We start from the raw sequence: 13,124 nt of genomic DNA on the forward strand, positions 1-13,124 counted from the left end.
GATGGCATGTGTAGCTGCAGATAAACATGCTGTGCATAGACTAGTAAGCAGTTATCTCCCCAAAAGCGGTGGTTCAGCCTGTAGGAGTTGAAGTAGTTTGAAATAATGTTCTTAATACAGCTTGACCTACTGTTGCTTGTTGTGCAGTTAGCACATCTACACAGTAGTGCTTGGTAAATGTATGAGGCGTAGACCATGTTGCTGCCTTACATATTTCGTTCATTGGAATATTTCCTAGAAAGGCCATGGTAGCACCTTTCTTTCTGGTTGAGTGTGCCTTTGGTGTAATAGGCAGTTCTCTTTTAGCTTTAAGATAGCAGGTTTGAATGCACTTAACTATCCATCTAGCAATGCCTTGTTTTGAAATTGGATTTCCTGTATGAGGTTTTTGAAAGGCGATAAATAGTTGTTTTGTCTTTCGAATTAGTTTTGTTCTGTCAATGTAGTACATTAGTGCTCTTTTGATGTCTAATGTATGTAGTGCTCTTTCGGCTACCGAATCTGGCTGTGGGAAGAACACTGGTAATTCTACCGTTTGATTTAAGTGGAACGGTGAGATTACTTTTGGTAAAAATTTAGGATTGGTCCGTAGAACAACTTTATTCTTGTGTATTTGAATAAACGGTTCTTGAATGGTAAATGCTTGAATTTCCCTCACTCTTCTTAGAGATGTGATGGCAATTAAAAATGCAACTTTCCACGTTAAGTATTGCATTTCACAAGAGTGCATGGGCTCAAAAGGTGGACCCATGAGTCGTGTTAGGACAATGTTGAGGTTCCATGAAGGAACTGGTGGTGTTCTTGGTGGTATAATTCTCTTTAGGCCTTCCATAAACGCCTTTATGACTGGTATCCTAAACAATGAAATTGAGTGCGTAATTTGTAGGTAGCAGAAATTGCCGTAAGATGTATTTTAATGGAAGAGAAAGCTAGGTTAGATTTTTGCAAATGTAGTAAGTATCCTACTATTTCTTTTGCAGATGCGTGTAAAGGTTGAATTTGATTATTATGGCAGTAATAAACAAATCTTTTCCACTTATTTGCATAGCAGTGTCTAGTGGTAGGTTTTCTAGCTTGTTTTATGACCTCCATACATTCCTGTGTGAGGTCTAAGTGCCCGAATTCTAGGATTTCAGGAGCCAAATTGCTAGATTCAACGATGCTGGATTTGGATGTCTGATTTGTTGTTTGTGTTGTGTTAACAGATCTGGTCTGTTGGGTAGTTTGACATGAGGTACTACTGAAAGGTCTAGTAGTGTTGTGTACCAAGGTTCCCTTGCCCATGTTGGTGCTATTAGTATGAGTTTGAGTTTGTTTTGACTCAACCTGTTTACTAGATATGGAAGGAGAGGGAGAGGGGGAAAGCGTACGCAAATATCCCTGACCAGTTCATCCATAGAGCATTGCCTTGGGATTGATCTTGTGGGTACCTGGATGCGAAGTTTTGGCATTTTGAGTTTTCCTTTGTTGCAAATAGATCTATTTGAGGTGTTCCCCAAATTTGAAAGTAATTGTTTAGTATTTGGGGGTGAATTTCCCATCCGTGGGTTTGTTGGTGATCTCGAGAGAGATTGTCTGCCAACTGGTTCTGAATCCCTGGAATAAATTGTGCTATTAGGCGAATGTGGTTGTGAATCGCCCAATGCCATATTTTTTGTGTTAGGAGGCACAACTGTGTCGAGTGTGTCCCTCCTTGTTTGTTTAGATAATACATTGTTGTCATGTTGTCTGTTTTGACAAGAATGTATTTTTGGGTTATTACGGGTTGAAATGCTTTGAGCGCTAGAAATACTGCTAGCAGTTCTAAGTGATTTATGTGAAACTGCCTCTGATGTATGTCCCATTGTCCTTGGATGCTGTGTTGATTGAGGTGTGCTCCCCACCCTGTCATGGAAGCATCCGTCGTTATGACGTATTGTGGCACTGGGTCTTGGAAAGGCCGCCCTCGGTTTAAATTTGTACTGTTCCACCATAGAAGCGAGATGTATGTTTGGCGGTCTATCAACACCAGATCTAGAAGTTGACCCTGTGCTTGTGACCATTGTGATGCTAGGCACTGTTGTAAGGGCCGCATGTGCAATCTTGCGTTTGGGACAATGGCTATGCATGAAGACATCATGCCTAGGAGTTTCATTACCATTTTTACTTGTATCTTTTGTGTTGGATACATGGCCTGTATTACCTTGTGAAATGTTTGAACCCTTTGTGGACTTGGCGTGGCAATCCCTTTTGCTGTGTTGATTGTCGCTCCTAAGTATTGCTGTGTTTGACACGGCAAAAGGTGTGACTTCGCGTAGTTGATGGAGAAACCTAGCCTGTGAAGGGTCTGTATGACATATTTTGTGTGCTGTGAACACTGTCTTAGCGTGTTGGTTTTGATTAACCAGTCGTCTAAGTACGGGAACACATGTATTTGCTGCCTTCTGATATGTGCAGCTACTACTGCCAGGCATTTTGTAAAAACTCTTGGCGCAGTTGTTATTCCGAATGGCAACACTTTGAATTGGTAATGTATTCCTTGGAATACGAACCTTAGGTATTTCCTGTGTGAAGGATGTATTGGTATATGGAAATACGCATCTTTTAGGTCTAATGTTGTCATGTAATCTTGCTGTTTGAGCAGTGGGATTACATCTTGTAACGTGACCATGTGAAAGTGGTCTGATTTGATGTAGGTATTTAGTGTTCTAAGATCTAGTATTGGTCTCAGAGTTTTGTCCTTTTTGGGTATTAGAAAGTACAGTGAGTAAACTCCTGTGTTTTTTTGTAGATTTGGTACTAATTCTATTGCGTCCTTTTGCAGCAATGCTTGAACTTCTAGTCCTAGAAGATCTATATGTTGTTTTGACATATTGTGTGTTTTCGGTGGGACGTTTGGAGGGAATTAGAGAAATTCTATGCAATAACCATGCTGGATAATTGCTAAGACCCAAGTGTCTGTTGTTATTTCCTGCCAAAGTTTGTAAAATTGGCTTAGTCTTCTCCCCACAGGTGTTATGTGATGGGGTTGTGTGACTTGTGAGTCACTGTTTATTTTGAGGAGTTTTGGGGCCTTGGAATTTTCCTCGATTTCTTGGGAATTGGCCCCCTCTATATTGCCCCCGAAAACCTCCCCTCTGATATTGACCCTGGTAAGTAGGCCTTGTTTGTGAGGTTGTGGTTTCTGTGGGTTGACCTCAAAACCCTCCCCTAAAAGGTGTTTTTCGAAATGTGCCTCTGCTCTGCGGGGAGTAGAGTGCGCCCATGGCTTTGGCTGTATCGGTGTCTTTTTTGAGTTTCTCAATGGCAGTGTCTACCTCCGGCCCAAACAATTGCTGTTCATTAAATGGCATATTGAGCACAGCTTGTTGGATTTCCGGCTTGAACCCTGAAGTGCGCAGCCATGCGTGCCTTCGTATCGTGATTGCAGTGTTTGTCCTTGCAGCTGTATCTGCTGCATCCATGGAAGACCGTATCTGATTATTTGAGATACTTTGTCCCTCTTCTACCACCTGTTGCGCTCTTTTTTGGAACTCCTTGGGTAAGTGTTCGATGAAATGTTGCATTTCATCCCAATGAGCTCTGTCGTATCTTGCCAAAAGTGCTTGTGAATTGGCAATACGCCATTGATTTGCTGCTTGTGCTGCGACCCTTTTTCCCGCAGCATCAAATTTGCGGCTCTCTTTGTCTGGAGGTGGTGCGTCTCCTGAGGTATGAGAGTTGGCTCTCTTACGAGCTGCCCCGACAACTACTGAGTCTGGTGTTAGTTGTGTTGTATTATAGATTGGATCTGTTGGCGGTGGCTTGTACTTTTTCTCTAACCTTGGAGTTATGGCTCTGCCTTTAACTGGATCCTGAAATATTTGTTTTGAATGTCTTAGCATTCCTGGGAGCATGGGAAGGCTTTGGTACTGGCTATCGGTGGAGGATAGGGCGTTAAACAAAAAGTCATCCTCAATTGGTTCAGAATGTAAGGTGACGTTGTGAAATTCGGCTGCCCTTGCGACCACCTGTGTGTAGGATGCACTGTCCTCAGGTGGTGACGGTTTTGTGGGATAGGAGTCTGGGCTGTTGTCAGACACTGGAGCATCGTAAAGGTCCCATGCATCGGGATCATCCTGACTCATTGTAGTATGAGCTGGTGAGTGCATCAGTGGTGGAGTTGTTGCTGGTGATGCATGTATTGATGGTGGTGGAGACGGTGGTGGGGTTGTTTTCCTTGCCCCTTTTGTCTGTGGTTGCTTGTCCTTTTGTTGAAAGGCAAGTTTCCTTTTTATTTTGATTGGGGGAAGAGTGGTTATCTTCCCTGTGTCCTCATGAATATGAAGCCTTCTTTGCGTGTAGTCAGGCTCTACAGCTTGAAGCTCCTCTCCAAATCTATGTAATTGGGAGGTTAATCCTTGTTCCTCTGTATAGGAACTAGTTTTCGGCTCCGAGGCTGGATGTTTCGGAACCAAAACCTTTTCGGAAGTCTTTTTAGGCTCCGAAGAAACCTTCTAAGCTTTCGGCGTGGTGTCTCGGTGCCGAAATTCTTCGGTGCCGCTGTCTCTGTGCCGAAGTTTCTCGGAGCCGCTGTCTCGGCTCCGAGGTTGCTGTGTGGCGGTATCTCGACCGGAGTCGGATGACTTCGACACCAGCATGCCCTTTTTCGGTGCCTTGGATCGGTCACCTAGTTTTCGGGTTAAGCCATGGCCTGTTAGCGGTGGCGTCCCCTGGGCTTTTGTGGACTTCTCGTGAGTCTTGATTTTCGACGTCTTACTCACGGTTTGGGGTGTTTCTTCGGCGTCGAGTTCTTCAGAATCCGACTCGTGGTTGGAGAAAGCTTCTTCTTCCTCCTCGAAACGTTCTTGACCTGTCGGCGTGGACGCCGTTTGTAGTCTCCTGGCTCTTCGGTCTCTCAGCGTCTTCCTCGACCGAAACGCTCGACAGGCTTCACAAGTATCCTCCTTGTGCTCGGGGGACAAGCACAAGTTACAGACCAGATGCTGATCCGTATACGGATACTTGTTATGGCATTTTGGGCTGAAGCGGAATGGGGTCCGTTCCATCAGCCTTGAAGTCGCACGTGGCCGGGCCGACCAGGCCCCGACGGGGGATCGAAAAAACCGGAGCTCTTCAAAATTCGGTGTCGATACCGAACGCAGACAATATCGACGATTTTTTCCGAGATTCTAACTAACTTTCTGACCCGAAACACGGAGCGAAAAGGAACACGTCCGAACCCGATGGAGGAAAAAAACCAATCTAAGATGGAGTCGACCCCCATGCGCAATGGAGTCGAAATGGGAGGAATCCCTCGGTCTCGTGACTCGAAAAGACTTCTTTGAAGAAAAACAACTTGTAACACTCCGAGCCCAACACCAGATGGCGGACTGTGCACAGCATGTGTATCTGCAGCTACACATGCCATCGAACATTGAGAGCCATGAGAAGCAGTCACAGCCCCCACAGGCAACCCACTGGCAGCAGGCACAGTTAGTTGCAGTGAGGCTCAATCAGCACACCTGGAGAGGAGTCCCGTGTCGCTGGAGCAGCAGGGGAGAGACTGTCCTTGCAAGGATGAAGTGCTGGAGGTCGGGGCTAATCAGAGCCTGAAGATCCCTCAGAACAGGAGACAACAAGCCTTGGTTGTTGCAAGAATTGCAGTGCACAGAGGTACTGTCCTGCATGGAGAGGCAAGGGCTTCACTGTCTTCCAAGATGGACAGAGGGCAGAGAGGACCAAGGGGACCACTCCAGACCACCACCTGTGATGCAGGATCCACACAGTTAGAGAAGAGCAGAGCAGATCCATGCAGCCAGTCGTCGTTGGCTTAGGTGCCTGCAGATGTAGGGGAGTAACTCCTTCACTCCAAGGGTGATTCCTTCTTGCTTCCTAGTGCAGCTGAATTCATGCTGACCCCAGAGGATGCACAGCCTTGGAAATGTTGCAGTTGCTGGAAAGAGCCGGGGAAAGAATGTTGTCAGGTCATCTTGGGAGTTGCAGTCTGGTCAGTACCTGAAGTGTCCAGTTGCGGTTCAGTTGGCAGAAGTAGACAATGCAGAGGAGTCCTGGTGGAGTCTTGCACGCCGAATCTGGGGACTCACCCACAAGGGTGTCCCTAAATAGCCCAAAAGGGGGGAATGGTCACCTTGAAAGGTCACCACCTATCAGAGGAGGTTACTGATATCACCTGCCTGAGCTGGCCACTCAGATGCTTCCAGGGGCCCTTTGCACATCTTGTTTTCAAGATGGCAGAATCAAGTGGCCACCTGAAAGAGCTCTGGGCATCACGCCTGGTGAAGTGATGGACAAGGGAGCCACTGGACTGGTGCCAATCAGTTTATGCAAGGACACCAAATGGGCCCTTCAAAGCAAACAGGTGGCCTGGGGAGGCTACCCCCCAAGCCTTGTAAAACCTATATCCAAGGGAGATGGTGTTGCCTCCCTTACCCTCAGGAAATCTTTTTTTCTGCCTTCCTCTGATTGAGCTGGTATAGCAGCAGGAGGGCAGAAACCGGTCTGAGGGGCTGCAGCAGCGCGGGCTGCCTGCAAAACCCTGGAAGACAGGTAGGAGCAATACCGGGGGGTCTGCTAAAAGTCCCTCAGAGTGCACTGAGTCATATAACCAATAGGGTAGGAGTCCGACATGTTTGATACCAAACATGCCCAGGTTCAGGGTTACCATTATGTAGCTGGACACAGGTACTGGATACCTGTGTCCAGTACAGGTAAAATGGAACTGGAGTTTGTAGGGGCACCTCTGCTCATGCAGGGGTGCCCTCACACACAGGATCCTGCAACTTGCCCTTTGGGTTGGAAGGGCCTACCAAAGGGGTGACTTATAGTAGGCCTGGTGTAGTGACCTGTGGTGAAAGGGTGCATGCACCTTTTCACGCAGGCTGCAATGGCAGGCCTGCAGACACATTATGCATGGGCTCCCCTAGGTGACATAATACATGCTACAGCCCATGGGGGAGCCCTGGTGTCCCAATGTCCTGGGTACCCAAGTACCATACACTAAGGACTTACAAGGGGACGCTAGTATGCCAATTGTGGAGTGCACAAAGGTCCACAGTAACCAAATTTGGAGGGAGAGAGCACAATCACTGTGGTCCTGGTTAGCAGGATCCCAGTGAAAACAGACGTAAGCTCACTGACAGCTGGCAAAAAGTGGTGGGTAACCATGCCAAAAAGAGGGTACTTTCCTACACTGTATACCTAAATAAGCAGAGCTTAGGGAAAGAGAAGTAGACGTGTGACCAGCATGACAAAGACAGCTGATGCAGAATGCAGTTTAAGTAAAGACAACTGATGCAGAATGGTACAACAGGAAGAAGGTGTGGCGTAACTACTAGAGCTGCTGACTTTGGAAATGAGGACCCAGGTTCGAGTCATGGCATCAGCTCAATCTCTCTGTGCCTCAAAAAAATTAAAAGATCCTTGTGTAATGTAGCTGGTACCCATGTAAAGCCTCCAATACCTTTGCAAAGTTAAAACAAGTAATTAACTTAACAAGTAATTAAGTAAACAAGCCTCCTTGCTGTTAGCACCGGGATAGCAGACAGGCAGACTCAGAAAATCTAATCACAAGGAAGGACGGGAGCCAGGCAGCTGAGAGAGGGCGCAGAGAGCCCACTAAGTCCAAATGTGACAAAGACAACAGCCTGATTTACACCCTTGTTTACAGCTAGGCTAAACTCAGAGCAAGAATGCTCTGCTAATGAAAAGGGAAGATTCCTTGGACAGGGGCAGGAAACAAAGTTTAAAAAAAAAAACTACAGCCCAGATAAACAGGACAAAGTGTAATTATACAGTAGTTGGTCCCTGCACCCACACTGAAGGAGAGACAAAGAGGCATGACTTATAGCATGCAAGGATTTTTAAATTATATAAACTAACAAATGAAATAGCTGGAAACCCACAGAAGTATACTTAAAAGTATACAAAAGGTGGTATGCTTACGCTTGACCTAAAAAATCAAGTACCTCTGCAGGCACGCAAGGAAGAAACAGCAACCGGGGGTGGAGGGGGAGCAAGTGAAGGAGCAGTGCCAACAAGCTGGGAGGAGAGAAGATTGCCCGCAGATGCACTCATATGAAGTGCTCAAAGAAAATTGACAATTCAGTGTGTAGCCAGTGACCTATAAGCTGTATGAGCCAAGCTTCACGCACATCATGGACAGGCTAGCAGAGCAGGAAGTGATGAACTGAGGATGTGCTGACCAATCAGATACATGTAAGTTACATGGATGTTTGAATGACTAATGGTAAGTTCAAGTAAGTAATGGCGGTTCTAAGCCCCTTTTAAGTTTTTATTTTTATTTTTTTATACAAGAGATTTTGCAAGCATAGCGCAATGCAAGCAACTAAAAAAAGGCTCTGCGGGATGGGTTACCAAGTGCCTAAAAAGGCTTTTGGGGCTGCCGCTCCCCCTCCCTTTTAAAAAACAAAACAAAAAAGGGCCTGTGGAATTGGGCCACCAAGGCCTAATAAGGTTTGGGGAAGGGAGCTTGTGGTAACTACCCTTTATTAATTTAATTTTTTAAAAGACCAAAGGATTAACTCCTCGACGTGGATTGCCAAAGGCCTTGCGTGACATGGGGTTGGCTGACTGTGGGATGGTGGGTGCAGGACCTGGCCTATCCGTGCCACGCACAGCCAAAGGCCCTGTGCAGCGTGGGGTTGACTGCCTTTGGTGGCCAACCTTCATCGCCCACAACCAAAGACCCTTCAAAGGGTTGGAGCTGACCAGGGGGGTGGGGTGGGGCTTGTGTACAATCTCTCCCCGCATGCAGCCAAAGGCCATGCGCAGTGTGGAGTTGGCTGCATTCCACAGGCCAGGCCCTGCAACCAACACCCCGCCACGGACAGCCAAAAGGGCGTGTGCAGCTTTGGGCTAGATTTATGTATGGTAAAACATTATTACTTTACCTTAACAAAAACCCTAGGAATTCATTGAAAAAACAAAGGTTAAAGAATGTTATAGTTAGTTGAAATCTTCAGAAATAACGTAAAGTTTTTAAGTCTAAAAAAATCACAGACCTTTACCAGTTATAGTTATCTCAAGTAACTAGGACTTGTGCCCTAAGGTAACTATAACTCGCTTCCTCGCCATACACTGCTAATTACCCCACATATTATAGCATTCATGACATCTAAAACATCACTGATAATATCACTATAACACTTGCAATGAAATTACTGATGAGAAAACTATGCATGGCTGGAGTGCAAATTATAGTTACCTTAGGGCATGATGTGGCCTTCAGCCAACCTTGCCTTCTGAGGACAGCAGCCCCTGCAAGCTGACGAAACGCAGTAGTGGCTATGTCCATCGCACCATCTATTATCTCTGCCGATGTGTGTTCTCCCTCATGTAATGTCTTTTTAGCTTCTGCTAAAATGTCCACCGGCAGTTGATCAAGATATGGGGCAATGTCCGCCCATAATTGTCTGTCATATCTGGCTATCACCACCAGACAGTTAGCCGCCGTTATAATTAGACTAGACATTGAGGAAAATCTTTTGCCAATATTGACCAATTGTATACCTTCCTCTTCCAGAGGTGTGGAAATTGGCGTAGAAGAATTTTTTAGATCTTTACTGGGCTGCTTGTTTTAACACGAATCTGAGTGAGGGTGACCAGTCAAGCATGTTGGGCAGTCTTCAGGTGCTTTATATTTTTTATCCAGGCGTGGAAGCACTGCTCTGACTGTTGCTGGGTTTTGCATGACTTTCAAACCTTCCTCCCATATGTAACTGACCAGTGGCATGGAGCATACTGATTTTTGGAGTGGTTCCTTAAAGTCATACAGAAAGCTATCAGTTTTCTTGGATGGCATTGGAAGTGCAATACGCTTAGCAGCCCTTTCCATAAGATTTTGGAATCCTCCGATGTCCTCAGGAGGTGAATCTACCTTTGAAGGTGAAGGAGAAGGTGGAGCTGGAATAATATGCTCGTTCCACTCAGACTGGTTGTCGAGGAGCTCACCTTCCTCTTGTTCTCCTTCCAATATGTCAGTCTCATGTGGGAGAGTCATATCCGGTGTGGCCAAATGCGTGAACGAGAGATGGACTGGTATTAAAGGGGTTATCTTACTAGGAGTCATATGCTCCAGTGTACTTTTTGTTGTTTCTTGTGTATTTTTACTCTCGTCGAAGGCGTGACAAAGTGCTTGTTGATGCTGCAGATTTTGAGGATACCTTAACTGTCAACGGTTTCATGTTGGAAGCTACCATTGACAGGGTCGTCGTCGATGAAGACTGTAGTGGGGAAACAATGTTTACTATTGTAGACGGTGATGACTTATAGGTCTTCATCAATGATGATGCTGTCCATGTCCTCGTCGATGGTGGGTGACTTGTCTACGTTGTCGTCAGAGGGGCTGTCAACGGTATTAATACAGAAACTGTCGTGGACGGTGGAACGGATCTTCTTGTTGCCGAGGATGCTGACAACGGTGGAGTTTTGACTAGTGGTCTGTCGAAGCACAGGAAGATCTTTTAAAATGTTCAGCTGTCTTAGAAGGAGGCACAGAACATGATTTTTTAGCCCTTTCAGAACTACTGAAATGCCCTCATTCCCCTTTTGCAGAGAATTTGTGAGGTGATGATGAAGAGCTGCGGCCTTTTTAAAACTCTGAAATCTTTTTGAAGGCCTTTATTGGCTTGTTTAGAAGAGAAGGTGCGACATACTTAGCAGTCATTGGCAGAGTGGTCTGGGTAAAAGCAGTATACGCAGTTCTGGTGAGAGTCTTCAGAGTGTCACCTCTTTTTACCACAGCTCTTGCAGGATCTGAATAAACCCTTCATTTCCTTGTCAGACATGGTGGAGGCCTTACAAGCTACCAGTCAGAATTAGCTGTGACGAGTATAACTTTCTGGGTATTCCAAAATTTGAGTAGAGCAGAGCTCTGAGGAGACTCCCTAGCACAATATGCGGTAGAAAATCTGAGGAACTGGAGCTTCTCAGGAAGTTTCTAGAGGGTGGTGTTGCCTAGTTGATGGGTCCTTAGGTTTGGCCCTTTTTCTTAAGTGACTCTGATAGAGTGCTAAACTGACAGGCCTAAGGGCTTTTAGGATTAAACCTATGTTAGTACTACTTAATTAGGGGTAACAGGGACTCCTGTCTCGACAACGGGTAACGATTCAGGCATGTGATTCTATGAAGGTTCCAATACTGGAGTAAGTAACCTTTCCTTTTCCTCTAGAGGATCCTTAGTATTAAACACTGGACGAATAGCAAGCCCATCCCACATTAAAAAAGTGGAAGAATGAACATGAAAACCCATGCTATTTACCCCAAAAAAGGTTCCTCAATGAAGCTTGTCCTATTTGGGCATCAGGCCTGGGAGCAGATAACACCCTGTAAACACAGAGAGACTTCCAAGTAGCTAATGAACGTTTCTGAAATAGGGATGTTTCTCAGGAGAGCCTTTTGCCTCTAATCAAAAGGGCTTTAGACCTGGAAGAAAGGGTTATGTTTGCCAATTCATAACAGAGTACAATACTAGACACTATGGTTTAGTAAGGGCTAAACCCATTTGTATTGGAATATCACAAACAAGTGTTCAGATAGGCATTATAAAGAAAGATGAACTTGAGGAGAAATGCAACACAGATACCTTTAAGAGAAGAGTTCTGCTTCCTTCCGTCATATAAAGGGACCACAGTTGTTTTGAATGCACTAGATGCAGAATCCCCTCCATTTAAAAGTGTGCTCTGTTCTGGCTGGAGGTTGCTTAACCCGTTTATAATGTCCATGCAGTCTTTTTGCAGGTCTAAATTCCCACACTGGGAAGCAAAACTGCTAAGTGGAGCAATATAATGCTGAGATGCAGAATCTATCCTCTGAATTTGTAAAGGAGTTACTGTCTGCATGGCACTTCTCCTCTGTGGATGTCAGGTGTAGGAGGTTGGTGAACTAAAACTGAAGTGGCCATGCTGATAGTATGACTTTATTCTTTGGTTTGCAATAGGGTCACATGACTAAAAATGTTGGAATCGGAGGAGGGAGTTGTGGAGCAAAAAGTGTATAGACACGTGCAAGAACATCAGGCGCAATAGCACTGAACATCAGAAGATTCTCCGAGTGGCACCACCAAAGATAAGTGAAATGTAGATTGCATGCTGCCGGAGTAGTGATACCAATGATCATACAGGCACTGCTGTAATAAGTTTGTATAAAAGATCATGGTCTTGGAGCATGTCCGTAATGAGAAAATCTGAAATGGCCTCAAGAAAGTGATCAAAGCCTTTTACAATGCTCCTATAATGTGGAATTTCATGAGTAGTTACAGCCAATGGTCTTCGATGCTGAAACGGTATCTGAGGAACAGCTGTTTGAACTGCATTAGAAGTGACTCTAGAGAAGCTGGTATTTCTGGAGAATAACAGTGAACCAAAACTCCTTGGGGGGAGCAGGTGAGAGCGCAAACATGAGGGACACTTCACATGCTAATGAGTTGGCTATAAAGTACTCTGGGTGAAAAGACTCAGGAAGCTTTCTCTTCAAACGACAAACCCAATCAGTAGAAATTTGCAAGGACTCTCCCAACATCGATGTCACTGTCCTCAATGTCATATTGTATGTTTTGACACTAACGCCTTTTTTAGATGGTAAATGACCTAGAGTCCATGAAGTCAAAGACTGCCTTTAAGTTAAATAGCTGGTGAATCTGGCATGAATGGATTTTTAAATGGCAAAAGGCCAGTGCCCCAATGGCAAATGGTGCTTTGATATCAACCGTCTGAGAGGTGTGCCTACCCGAGACAGCAAGAATCTTGCTACCAAGTCAGTCTTCTACATCATGGACCTGGACTTCAACCGGGAGTAGTACAGTTTTACTAATGAGTTTTTTTGTTCTTTCTCTCAGGGAGCCTCTGAAGACAGACAGAGAGCTGTAGTAAAAGATTCATATTCTGATCACACTTCTGATCTTCCTGAAGTGGATCCCATTTTAAGCCTCATGCAGACCATGAAGCCTGATCTTCCTCCTGTCCTTCAGGGTTCTCCTGGACATCTTCTGGCAGTAACAAAGGTCTTCAGGGCAATGTTTCTCATGCAAGTAGAGGATGAAGAGGCCAATGGTATCAGACTGATCCTTCTTACTACCACAGCAGGAAGGGCAGTTCACAATAAGTGAGGTATTTTGTGAAAACAGG

General features: G+C 45.3%; 1 protein-coding gene across 13 annotated transcripts in view; it reads right to left on the reverse strand.

The window, feature by feature from the left end:
* Positions 1-13,124, reverse strand: part of EIF4G3 (eukaryotic translation initiation factor 4 gamma 3) — a 906,783-nt gene that overhangs the window by 322,418 nt on the left and 571,241 nt on the right. The window lies entirely within an intron of this gene.

Source organism: Pleurodeles waltl, chromosome 6, assembly GCF_031143425.1.
Source record: "Pleurodeles waltl isolate 20211129_DDA chromosome 6, aPleWal1.hap1.20221129, whole genome shotgun sequence".
NCBI lineage: Eukaryota > Metazoa > Chordata > Amphibia > Caudata > Salamandridae > Pleurodeles > Pleurodeles waltl.